Below are 13,939 nucleotides of genomic sequence, written 5' to 3'. Positions count from 1 at the left end.
CACACACACACACACACACACACACACACACACACACACACACACACACACACACACACACAGCAGCACTGACTGATCCTGATCTGTGCTACAGTCCTCCTCAGGTGGGGATATTTTCCTCAGAGGGACCATGTTCATCCTCTCTGTGGGCTGAGAGCAGTCAAGTTTTCCATGATTCTGCCTTTAGCCTAAAAAACAGATGAAAATATTGCAGTTGACAATTATAAAAAAAACAACAACATAATTTTCCTACAATACAGCTTGCATATCCAATAATTGAACTGCTTGGCATCTCAACAGAACTCTCGTCAGACACAGTTAAGTTAACATATGGCAATTATTACAGATAAGTAAGTCCTGTTAGCAGAGATAATTGGGTCTGATCGCATTCTTCAACCATCAGTGAGATTTTACGAGACTAAAGCCTAACGTGAGCTTTTTTACAGTGATTTATGCCATCAAATTAATGGTGTCAGGCAATGGAACGACTTCAAGAGTCTCCCTCCATACGCTGATGGATTCATTAGATGTTCACCTGTTTTAATCAGTTTAATGGCTGCCATTAATCAAAATTGAATCCCCCCGCTCCACTGAGAGGAACCAGAAGGCAATAGAGCTCACCTGCGACTTCTACAACCTCTTTTCCACCCAGTGTAACAGAATCCAGTCCCGGCTTGTCCGCTGGGAACGGGGCTTGAGTTGTTGCCCTAATTGTTCCCGCTGGATCTGGGTGAAGCTGCTAATGAACGGATAGATGTCCAACCCTGGCTGTGGAGAATGAAGCCAGGTGTTCTCTTATTGCCGCAGAGGTCAAGCCAGCAAGCTGGGAGAGAGGAGGAGGAGTGCTTGATGTCTGCCCTGTAGTCTGCAATCCAATCCGTCAGCGCCACTCTCTCACCAAGTCCGCCATTGAGTTTTAGAGCAGTGCTGTAAAAGCCAGATACCTTCACAGCTGGCTGCTTACACATGGATTTTCTCTAAGCCTGCTGGGAAAAATCTTGAAAAGTAATGACGTGGGATGCTTGGAAAAGTCAGGGCAGAGCTAGTCAAGATCAAGATCTACTGCCACTGTTATGATAGCCAATGAAATGAACCCAGCCAGATGTACAAACATAAACCGTGAGGTTACAGGGAGCAGAGGTACCCTCGGGTCAACCGTCCAGAGCAACGGGGAGAGCGAAAAAGAATGACAGGAAAGGTGTACAAGATGCTGGTGAATGGTTTAAACAGCGGCAGTGAGGGAAAGACAGGAGGCTGAATAAAAAAAAACAAAAAAAACAAAAAAACATGTGCCACACTTTTAAGATTATCTGTAAAATAAAATTGAAAACCAAGTTTTATTCTCTTTCTATGTTTAACACAAAATCCCAGTAAGATTAATTATTGCTATATTGGTAGCACATTAACAGAACAATATGTGTAAATCGTCCTGTTTAACTATGATAGAAAAGTAGTAAGAGCAAAACACTTTCCGTTTGAGAACGCATGCCCGCAATACAGTACCAGACAGTATTTCTATGTCGGTACGTATATGAAAAACACACGTGTAATATAAACTGGTAATATATACTGGCGTAAATCAAAGAAAACATACACTAGGCTTGATAGGACCTTGCCTTGGAAATGTGGAGTGTGTCTGGGAATTCCATCATAGATTGACATCATAGAATATCTGATTTATTGATCATGTCTGTAGCTGTGAATGTTATGAAACCTCTTTGGAAGAAAAGTTGAGGTCAGGTATTATCCTCTGTTATGCACAATACCTAGCTGTTTGTTTAACTGCCTATAATACAGCCTTTTTAAGTTGCATGTAAGTATAAATGCCCACATTTCTGTATAAAAACCTTGTAAGCTGTAAATCTCTTGTTTAATATCTACATTTCTCCTGTTCCCTTTTGTCAATTCAGAAAATGACTCAAGGGTTTATAACAAAAAAAAACAAACAACAAAAAAAAAAAAACAACCAAAGCAGCTGACTCACTTCACTTGTTCACTTTATATAAATGGAAGACATCTTTTTTCCCAGCTCCTTTGTGTTTCCTATCATCTGGGCAGTGATGTCAGAGGGTTCGGGGAAGCCTTGAGTCTATCTCTACAAATGGAACAAAGGCCCGTGGTGGGGGCAGGGACAAGTAGTGGCGTGGGGATGGTGGAAACCCAGATGTCTGCCTCACAGCACCACTATTGTCTCCCCGTCACTGTACCTTGGCATGGTAACAACTCACAAAGCATTAACAGGATTACTCAGTTTAGGCTGTCCCAGAATTTCCGGCCATATACTTAAAATCCTCTTGAAGGACGAAACGACTGAGAACAAGGAACCCTGACCACTCACATTTGCTCTGCTAGAACCTTGAGATATTATGGTGCAGCTCAAGATTTTTCAGCATAAGATTAAAGTTGATTTCATGGGATTTGCTCCATGGCACATTATCTGTGGTTAAAAAGATAAACCCTTTTAGTTCTATGCGAGCAAGTCTCCCCCACCCCCATTTCAAAACAATGCTTCAAAATGGTAATTTGCCTTCCTCTTGGAAACTAGAAGATGCTTCAGTGTTTGTGGACATGAACACACCCAGATTTGTTTATTAATACCGCCAGCACACTATTGCATTTCTAGCTTTGGTTTCTATGGTTGAAAGACATGATGTGGTAGGAAGTTAGTTCTCCCACATCACCCTCTTACACATTTAACGCTGTAGGCTACCCAATTTGGTCACCAGACAAGCCCCGAGGCCACATGCTATTTAAACATTCAAAACTGAACTACAATAGGGCTGCAGTTATGTAAACTGCACATGTGCATCATTGCTACATAAGCAATGCAATTGCAACTGGAATGTCCCAACAATAAAATCCCTTAATCTCATGCAATGACTTGCAGGCAGTTCCCATACCTGGGGGAACAAGGATGGGCATACTTAAATGTGGAATTGAAGGCATTTGTCCAACAACTTCTTCTGGGCACATCGCTGAGATTTTATTCCAATATGGTTAGGTTATCTTTTAAAATGAAAAACAAATTCTGAAATGATGTGAGAGAATAGTAACGTGGTGAAGTCCACCCTGTTGATACACTGACTATTAACCACCCAGGCCCACTTCACCTCATTAGTAGACTGAGCATCAGTTAAGGTGTATTGTTGCTGACCATGTCCACCACTTCATGTCCACTGCAGCTCCATCTTCTGATGACCAGTAGGATAATGTGCCATGTCACAAAGCTCAAATCACCTCAAACTTGGGGTGAGGTGGAGCAGGAGACTTGGATCATGTGCTGGGCTGCCAACCAATCACTGGATTTCTAACCTTCCTTTTTGTTCTAGCAATTTGCGTCATTTCAGTTCTGCAACAAAAGGGAGTCCAAATTGTAGCTCTACTAATTTGTACCTAGTAAAGTGGCTAGTGAGTGTATCGGCATACAAAAGACATAGGCATAGCGGGAAAATGTTGGGGAATATATCGTTAATCATTCTAGAAAAAAACTAAAGGACTGATCACACTTTCTTGTGGTGTACCATTTCTACCTTAAACAACTAGATTTTACCTACTTTTACTTGAATACTTCTACCAGACATAAAACCTTTGACCCACCTGATCATATGCCACCCACACGTATTTGCCTTAACTTTATTAACTTTAACAACATGTTGCATCATGTTGTAAGCCTTCTCAACATCAAAAAAATAGAGCCAAGACAACTTCTTTTGTTTTAAAAGCTTTCTTAATTTAATTTTCCAAACAAACAACTGGGTCCATATTCCTCTACTTCTAAACTCACTCTGGTGTTTAGAAGTAGCTCAGCCACCATTCTTTCCAATACTTTACATATATTTGACACTTTTGGTCAATAGTTACCAGGAAGAGACAGATAAGATAAGTTAAGATAGGCTTTATTGATCTCCCAGTGGAGAAATTCACTTGTCACACATCGGCTTAATAAACAAAGAAGGTGCGAAAAGGAGGAAAAGGTGCATAAGGTATATAGAGTGTTTCCACATATATAAACAGTGTATCAAAAAATATAAAAAATAACATAAAATACAAAGGTGCATCCTCACCTGGTTTTCTTATCGGCACTATCACAGCCTCCTTCCATGCTCTGGGAAGTCTTCCTTCCTCCAACACCAAATTATAATGCCCAAGAAGAGTTTTAATTCCATTTTCCCCCAAATGCCTCCCCATTTCATAGCAAACCTGATCCTTCCCAGGTGCTGTGTCCCCTAACTTATTGATACCTCTACTTAACTGTTCAAAAGAGTGGAGGAAATGAGCACATAAAGTTCTTTAACAATCATACAATTATTAATATACAGATAACATAAACTTTTTCATTCTTATAGAGGAAAATTAGTTAGTTTCAGCACCACGAAAGGTTAATGTAACATAATTTTATTGAGGATAAATAATATAATTTCACACATCAATTTGAGCAATCTTTATATTTGTAATTAAAATTAACCCATTACTAAATTACTACAGAGTATGTTCGGTTTTCATAACAAAAATCTTGATGTTGCTATAGCAACTCCAAGCTACCCCCTAGCGCCACCCATGTCTGAATCCCTCTTAAGCTAAGACTGCTGGGCAGGAATTTTTAGGCTGAGATAGAAGCTCTCTGAGAGACTCTGAGAATCTTTGTGAGTATGGGTAAAGAAGCTTGGTAGATACCCATCAAGGGCAAGGCAGGACAGGGAAATTCAACGTCAAGCATGAAGCGCTGGATGTCTACGAACCAAAAAGCTGTGTATAATCTGCTGCTTTCTGACTGTCTGCAGCGGGCTATAAACAGATGTGTGACATGAGCTGATTGATCGTAGGGAATCAGAGAGGTGGGCTCGCAGGTGCAGTGAATAATCCTTGATGACAGGAGGCAGAAGTTGTCTGGCAGAAGGCAGACAGCCTGGCATCTCGACAACGGAGCTGCTGACGACCACTCATCACCTGATCATCAACTGTTAGATTTCCAGACAAAAATTAGCTTTCTCTAAATCCTTTTGACCGTGTTTGTATTTTTTATCTACCCTACATTCTTCAGAGCCAAAGGTCTTGGTCATTCCTCAGATTCCACGCGCAACTATTCCCTTCCAAGCCACCTTGTGATGAAGAAAATAAGGTGTTATATTATATATCTAAAGATGTAGTCTATATCTTGATGCTGCTTCTATGAATGGGAGCACCATATACAGACTGCTTGATACCAACATGTGTCCACATCCCTAAACTGAACTATCCTTAGTTTTATGGGAATTTAAGATTCCATTTTGATAGTTGCAATGTTCTACATAATGGTGAAGCAGCGGTATCAGCTTGCTACATGAATTCCATTACACCAGTTTGCAGGCCTCTGCTTCTAGTCCAGGCCTAAAGGGAGCTGGTTAAGTAGACTAGGACCACAGATCTGGTCCAGTTCTTATGGCCGATGAGGGAACAGCGCACAGCAAATGGACGCCAGCTCCTACTAACACACATTCTGCTCTCTGAGTGTGTCTGGGCTACAGAGGAATCACTAGTGTGGGACAGCCGTCAAGGGAGTCGCCTCTGTTACACAAGAGCCTTTTCTGGCATAGTGGCTGTAAGATGGTTGTAAATCCACTTGGTACAGAATATATAAGATCTGCACCTGCAGGTATAAAACGGGCGTTCTGCACTGCACACATGGCCGTTACTAGACACTGTAACGTTTAATGTGTGTGGCGGATGTTGGTGTGTTCTCCAATGTGACTGCCACATAATAAACAAAGGATAGTAAGGTATGTTGTGCAATGGAATACATTTGTTATGAAATATTTATTCAAATAACTTTTGGGTTGTCAAGTATTATCCTGTGAACACCAGCCTGTTTTGGTGATGGTATTTGGACAATAGATGAAAGAGATGATTCCAGCACTTCCATTCAAAACACAAGTATTTACTAACATAATGAATTCAGCTTTAAGTTAAACATACTTCAACGAACAACTCTTTCACAAGGCCATTGGAATTTAACACGAATTACCAAGCAAAATTGCTATGATTAAAGAAACGCAATGAACTATGCACACAAAAAAGAATAAAAGGACAAATAAAAAATGGTTTTAACACTGACTGAAATCAAGTCTGTCATAACTTTGTAAACACAAACCAAAATATTAACACCACTAGCAATATCAAAACCATTAGCATTGCTGCGTGACATGTTAGCTACCTCATGGTGGGTCAAGTCAAACTAGTTAGCCCCACAACTAAGTTGCCACCTGATTTTTTTTATGCATTTGGACCTTAGTATAGATTAAAGATTGTAATTTTTTTGTCTTAGCATCACCGTGTAGCTCCTTTTGCTTATCTAACTCAAGTGTGCAGTAATCTCAGTGAATTTCCCTCGCAGCTCTGCAGCATGGGGAAGCCTGGTCTGCTGTGAACAGCGTCTGAGGGTGAATCGCAGCTATAATCTGACCCTTCTTATTGTAAGTCACAGACCCGTAGCTAATAGGATTTCTGCTATCAGAGGATTATGATTATCTAGCTCCCTTTGTACACCAGCATTGCCATTTTACATGCACTTTTTATCAATTTGACACACACTTTGTCAGCGGAGCTTGATAGTGTTTTCCTTAAAGCACCCTGGAGAAAGCTAAACTACAGTATGAGAAGCCTAATGTGATTAATGTTGAGAAAGGGAAGGCATTTGACGTGTCAGAGTTTTTCTTCTCTTTGAAGACAGTCTCATCACAGGGAATATTACTTTTTGGGATGCTCCAGAGGATTGCTGTCCATTACACTTCCCCCAGTGATGACAGGGAATTAGTCCCAATGTCAGAGAGTGTGAGAGGTGGGGGCTTGCCTCCAGTCCGGACAATTTATTTCTCTGCTATCCATTCAGGATCATCACCAACATCGCTGCATGACTGAGGAAACATCAGATCCTATAGTCCACAAAGAACATATCTGACACCTCGGTCACAGTGACTCTTAGTGAGTAAATCACTTTAAATCACAGACAATGACAGGGAAGGGTTAGATATTAGATGACAGGTTGCTAGTGCGTGTCCATGAGGTGTTCATAGTCACAGAAGCCACTCAGGCTCAGCGTCCTTTGACTGGAAGAAGGTCATGAAGCAGTTCATATCAGCCTGAACTAACTCGTCTCCCCTGCTGCCATCACCAAGCAGAGGGTGTCGGTGGCGCTTCTCCCCGTCTCTCCCCGGGCATCCTCTGGAAGGGGATGAATGCAGCCATGAGTGAATTTATAGAGATGGGAGGCACAGATGCATGCTGGGAAGCTCAATGAGAATTAGGTCATTACCCATGGCAAGTTCAAAAGATGATTAGAAGGCAAAGCCAGAAAGCGGGGCGACCCCCTGTTTTTACCGATGCTACCGCTTAACACCCACTCAGCCTCCCGAGACCCCCCCTCCAAAGAGCCCTTCCTGCTGAGGGTGCGCCAGATAAAGTCTGAGGTGCCATATTCCACTCGCTCTCAGCTGCCATACGAATCAAAGAGCAGAGAAAATCTCAAAGTGACTGATGTTGTAAAAGTTTGCTCTCCACACAGACGTTACCATAGGAACAGTGTTCTTTTCGCAGTCATTCCAGGAAGTCGAATGTGTCCACTTCCCAAGCCGACACAGCAAGAGGAAAGTACCAATCATTTCTTCTTTCAATTCAAAGCATGCAGTACGATGACAACCTACAGCTTGCTTTAACACAGCCAGACATGCAAATGCGTTCACCACATGGCTTCCTGCGTGTTTCACTTCATTCATCTTGTTTTTCTTGCCTCTGCGTTATAGTCAGGAGGGTATGAACACACAAAAGTACTTCCTTCCTTTCCTCCATCCTGTTTGATCATCAGAACTGTGGCCTTCTCTCTGACCTTGTGCCTTAATACATTTTCCATGGAAAGCTCATAAAGAATTTTTGCCATTGCAAGCAGATTTTGCTGGTATCAAAGGCCACAGCATGCTGATATTTTTCAGATATATTTCAAATCGGAAATAGTCTTGTTTGCTGTGGCACCTTGATTATTTTTGAGGAGATGTGTTTTAATTTTTATTCCTCACAATTATTAGTTAATTGTTTTAGTTTGGTGAATTGTTAGATGATTTTGAAAGTAAACTTAGTAGTTGACATTTTTGTTTAGGTCACATAATCAGTATAGAGTTATTCTGATCAGGCCTTATGTAGTCCCAATCTGATAATACCAATCCTTTTAAACACTGCTTTTTTAAACTGCAGTAAGGGAAATAATTACATTTTATTATCATTATCAGGTTAACGTTTAGGTTAAGGCTGACGTCTCTCCTATTGTTCTCCACAATTTTCTATTTACTGTGCCAGATGTGGTTCCAACAGCAGTTTCTGCCATTCAGTCGCAATGTGCAGAACCTACGTGTTTAAGATGTGCAATGTACTGATAACATCACCTGAAATGTGCATGATTTTATCATGTCTTTAACATACATTCTGCCCTGACAAATACCACTACAGTCTTCAAAAAGCGTATAATTCAGTGTTTTCATATAGCGGGGTTGAGTTTAGTGCGAGGCAAACGTTAGCACTACTCTGTTTTTGTTCTGTTTTTAGTTTTATAGGAATGACTTGTTGACTTTCCAAGTTGTAAAATAATAACAATCATAGCAGAAGTTATCCTGCCGCGTCTTAAACTTAGCACTTTGCTTTGAACGGCAGACAAACAATGACAATGTCTGGGCAGCTTTCTACTATAGCCTACTGAGAACTGTGTGCGGGGGCGGGGTGGGCAGAGGGAGGTTCGAGAGGATTCCCGGTTCGGCCTGAAACAAACCGGCCGGTGGTGGAAATGTTGTTTCTCCACCCAATAATAAAACGCCGCCACATTAAAGTGCGAGCCCGAAGCTGCCCTCCCGGCCGTTAGATGAGTCAGGACAACATCAGACTGGGTCAGTCTGATATTTAGCATTAAGATCCAAACGGCCTCCCCTAATTTAAGAAAATAAAAAGCAAGAAAGAAACTGGAGCGAGTAAAGATAGCTTAGATGCTGGAAAGGAGAATGAAATAAGCCCATTAGAGAAAATGTCTACAGTCTGCAGCCTGTGCATACAATTAACCAACAGTCACATTTTTTAGTGCTGATTTTTAATGTTAGGACCTCCTGGAGGCGCCATGGTCAGCGTGTTAACGGTCAGCCAAGCCAGTATCAACACAGCGTTGCTGCAGCTGGTTAGCAAACACTCCCTGCATGGCCGTATCGTCCCATCCCAGACTGGACACGTTTTATGTTTGAGTTTTGGATGTGTTCAGGGCACACAGGTTACACCATATGCATCAAAAATAATTACTCTGCTTTATCATTTAAAATAAATGTCAATCCATACTAACTGTGCGGGAAAAGGAGGACATTTCAAGAGTTGGTGTTCAGAGGATAAATAAATGTAAGCGTCATCCTGTTTTCCTGTTGTGTTCCTACATTAACAATCTTTTTTACAAGCTCAAGAAAAATAGAAATACAGTAAGTTGAGCAATGTCCATTATTGTCGCTTTTTTTGTTATTAGTCGTGTTGTTATAGTCGTGGAATTGATGCAGAGGAACAGAATAATGCCAGTCATAGGAGGACAAGGAAGAGACAGATGAGGAGGGACAGGAGAAAGAGTTGGAGAAGGTGATGGAGGAGGAGAAGGAGCAGGAACCGCCTGAAAACAGTGTGCAGGTATAGGTGCAGAGGTGGGTTGGTGATAAGTCTTTGCAGTGAATCATAGTAAACCTCTCGAGATTGGAGGACTGCAGTCCAAACCAAGGCTTTTTGACATCTTCTAGCTAATAGGCTGAAAAGGCTGATTAATTGCAGGATAGAGCTTTAGTTTTTGTTCCTTTATATTTGCTTTGAATTTTATAAGTTGCTTGTTTGTCATTTTTTATAAACTGGCAATCATTTTTATTTGTATCACTAAATGCCTATACACATGGTCTTAGTTGTCAAAAAAACTGTTTTTATACTGCGAAAAAAAACATTTGTGTCAAAAGTATTATGGTTCCATTTGCATCCGTTGTGTGATTGGATGAAAGGCCTTCCCAAGCTCCTGGTCTGAATTTTAACCCTGGCTGTGGGTATATCTGAGTGCAGTGCCCACTGACGATCCCAGAAAGAGAGGAAGCCACAGCAGCCTCTCTCACCATGAAAGAGTCTGTAAAGGGTGTAAAAAGCTTCGACACTAAGTAGAAAACTTCTTGAATTAAGTCCAGAGCATCTCTGATGACGTTCCTTTTTTTTCTAAGTATCTTGCAAACATAAATTGCCTGAGGCAGGTCAAATAGGCCCATAATGTCCTCGTGACCGACATAACTGCCACCAACCCAGTGGAACAGAACCACTAATTGCGCTTTGTTTTAAACGCAGGTGTTTCCTATCAAGGCCAATTAGGAGGAGCATTTAAGGCTGATGGAGACGCATCGGAGCATTAGCCCACCCTCCTAGGCTAAAACTCCTTGTTCTGTCTCTCAGGTACATCCACGCTGAAATCTTGCATCCAGTGCTCCTCCAGAAGATCACCCACTGAAGAATCACTTCAGAGTCCCAAAAGCCTTGTTGGCATTTCAGTCGATGGCCGCTCCTTCAGCCCTGCTGGCATCCTCTGCACCATCTTGCCTTCCTGCTTGTCGCTGGCGCTCAATCCTTTCCTCTCTGTCCTCCACAGACTGCGACCAGAGCCTACCCACTTGTCCAGTCTCCAGTCCCACTTCACTTCTCTCCCATTACCCACACCTTCAATAAACCTGTTATATCATTACACTGCTGTCTCCATGTTTGCTGCTTCAGGGTAAATCATGGAAACTGTAAACATGACAGAAATGTCTCCACTGCTAGTTTCGTCTGCTAATATTGCATAAAACTCAACACGGATTGGTGAAATACCCTGGGAGAGTCCTTAATGTGCAACTGAATTAATCAGTTTGTTGATTGTGTCATAGCTCATGTAGTTTCTATTTATGAACCACTTGTAAATTTCAGGACAACCCTGTGCTTGTAATTCCACCAACTTGTAAAGATTGTAGTTTTTTTTTTAGGATCGTTACCATCCAGCGACTTGCCCTGACCCATGAGATAAAAGAAGGATGTTATCTCCTTAACTAGCGAGTCCCATCCATCTGTGCTGTTTAACTTTGAGCTGGCCATCAAGCTGGGGCACAAAAGTCTGCTCTTGGGATGAATAGATGTTCACAAGCCACAGCCTCTCTGATCTTTGCTGCTGTCATGTTTGTGAAAAGAGTACACAGCATTTTTCCAGTTTTGGAATCCAAACACAGACAAAGCGTGTTCATTAGTTTGCTTAACCCTGAAGCCAGTCCTTTAACTGTCAGAATGTGACACTAAGGGCAGAAAACTTTTTCTCACGTTTGACATAATGTTATCCACTGGAAGTCGTGGATCCACTGTGGTTGAACAGACCGGCTTTTCTGTGACACACCTCCTTGAAAACGTCTCCAAATACAGGAAAGGTTAAATTGGAAATAGAATATAAAATCAAATGGTCAGAGAATGAAAATGGTGATATGTATTTGCACAAATTGTGTGTAAATATCTAGTTTCAACTGTATAAATTCTTGTTTTTATAAATCACTGTTTGTGGTATAATCGTTTCACTCTGGAAAAAGAATAGTTCTAATAAATCTTTTAGAACTCTAAATTATTGTGCCACACATAACCACGAGGCACGTAAACTTCAGAGGTCAACTCCTCTGAACTTACAAACAGAACAGACATTCTGATTCAGTTTCATTCTTAATTGCTTCAAACTTTTATTTTATTTATTTCTCTGGTAGAGTTTTTGTTAATCTTATTTACTTTGTTCATAAAGTGTAAAAATGAAGCATGTAAGTTTAATTTCACATTTTTATGGAGGGCCTCAGAGGGCTTTGCCTGCACTTTTCTTGCTTCAGTTTGTTCGCATTCTACTTTAACGACAATGGATAAACGTAACCTTTTCCTTGGCGGTAGAGTGTACTGCCAAGGGAATGCAAGGCATGCTAATTAGAAACGTTGCCATGTGTATGTTACAAAAATCCACCTTCACAGATGCAGGACAAGTCGATAATCGGGTTATGCTAATCCATCCCTTCACCAGTGTATCAGAATGCTAAATGAAAGCTTAGCTGAATGACAAAGCTTTAAAAGTCACAAATATGAAGGATTAGGCAACTTTAAAGAATCACACATTATTTTTTTTCTGGAATAAGTGGATCATCATAGCTCATGAATGATTATAAAGCAGGCGAAAGCCTCAAAGGGGTATTTGACAAACGTGTGTGCACTTTGCTGTTGTTGCATTACTGCAATAAAAAGCAAACAAATTGTGAAGCTGTAAAAACATATGCCCTCTCAGATTACCTGAAATATTGTCTGAGGTAGTCAGGATCTCCAAGGGACTTATACAGTATGTTGAAGTCTACTTTCTGTCTTTAAGGAAGGGAAGTCAAACCGCTCTCCCAGGGGACCTGCTATATGTGCCTATAATGCAGCTTTGCAGAACAGGCAGTCTATGTTTAAAGCCCACCACAGCACATCTTCCTGTAATGATAATATGCAGCGCTGCCATTTTTTCCTTCAGTTTTTTCCTCTGCTCTCCTGTTGTAAAGTAATCATCATTAGACTGTCACAGTGGAAGTTAGTGTTTGAAATAATGCAGGAATACTTTATCAGTTAGCTCTGTAATCATGTGTTGTGCACAAAGGACATATTTTTCCATCCAGTATTTAAGAAATATATTTGGAACCACAGTGTAAAGGTTGATACGGAAAACCAACACATCCAAATGTTTTTTTTAAAACTTTGGATTAGATAACATTTCGATGAAATACTTTCTCAATGTTGTCCATTTAAATGGAATTTTATTTCTTTTTAACAAAATTTCAAACTCATTATTGCACCAATTGGTTTTTAAGAAAATATGTCCAGTATTTGGTTGAACCTTTTTTTTTTTTTTTTTACTTGCGTCTCTGTTTTTTGTTTATATGTTTAAGAACAAAGCCTTACATGAAATGTTCTGCCTTGACTAAAGTCAAATCTGAGAGAAACTGCATTGGACATGGAGTCTAGGTAACATATGCATAGTTACAAGAGTTGGGAAATGGACAAGAAACCAGCTTTTGAGAGACTTCACAGATTAACTGGAAGGTAATCTATGAAAAAAACATATAATACAGCTATAGGGTTAATTCTGGCCAATCATCACCTCAATCCTCACCCTCATATGGGTGATCAAAACATCGTTCCTGTAAGCCAGGCCAATAACGACCCTAACGACTCCTCGTTACAGAGGACTGGACCAGTTTCGGTTCTATGTGCTGGTTTACAATGACTTTAAAGACTTCCCATTACTAAGGGGGTTGACCTGTTTTTGTTGAATTTCATGTTATCTAAGCAATTACAAGGCCTTTGTTGGGCAGTACTACAAAGCTTGATACTCCACATTACTCCAGACTTTTTGAGAAAGCTTCCTGGATAGGAAGTGAAACATCTTCAAACTCCAGAAAGTGTTTTTTACGTTTTTTGGAAAGACCATGAGCTGGATGACTGAGAATCTTCACCAGCAAACTGGAAGGTAGAGTCCCAATATATTAATGTTTGAATTAGCAATTTTGTTGTAAATCAATATTCAAACAATGTAAATCATGCTTTGAATAATATTTTAATTGAATAAGACGGCATAGGACCCGTAAACTCAACTGAGTATGAATAACTTTGCCTGTATGTATTTTTCTGCATGTTTTCAGGCAATCTCTTCTTCAGTGTTTTTTTCCTTTGTATTCTGCTGTAAGACATCTGAACTGCACCAGAGAACACCGCAGCGATGTTAATCCAATTCACTTCACTTCAATTTGAAAACACTTCATTAATCTTGAGGGGAAATCAAATGTTGCAGTAACTGTAATTTACCTAGTGTCTTTGAAGACCTTTTGTAGATGGTGAAGGCCATGGG

The 13,939-nt window shown here is 40.6% G+C and overlaps 1 protein-coding gene across 1 annotated transcript in view; it reads left to right on the top strand.

Moving 5' to 3' along the window:
* LOC105933655 (TNF receptor-associated factor 2) overlaps nucleotides 1–10,675 on the top strand; it is a gene marked incomplete at its 5' end in the record, with an annotated part of 51,578 nt that extends 40,903 nt beyond the window's left edge. Inside the window, 1 exon segment of the mRNA XM_036144675.1 lies at nucleotides 10,658–10,675.
* Between the last annotated feature and the right edge of the window lie 3,264 nt (nucleotides 10,676–13,939).

This window comes from Fundulus heteroclitus, chromosome 12 (assembly GCF_011125445.2).
Source record: "Fundulus heteroclitus isolate FHET01 chromosome 12, MU-UCD_Fhet_4.1, whole genome shotgun sequence".
Classification (NCBI taxonomy): Eukaryota; Metazoa; Chordata; class Actinopteri; order Cyprinodontiformes; family Fundulidae; genus Fundulus; species Fundulus heteroclitus.
Note: the sequence above shows the minus strand (reverse complement) of the source record. Positions and strands in the feature narration are given on the sequence as shown.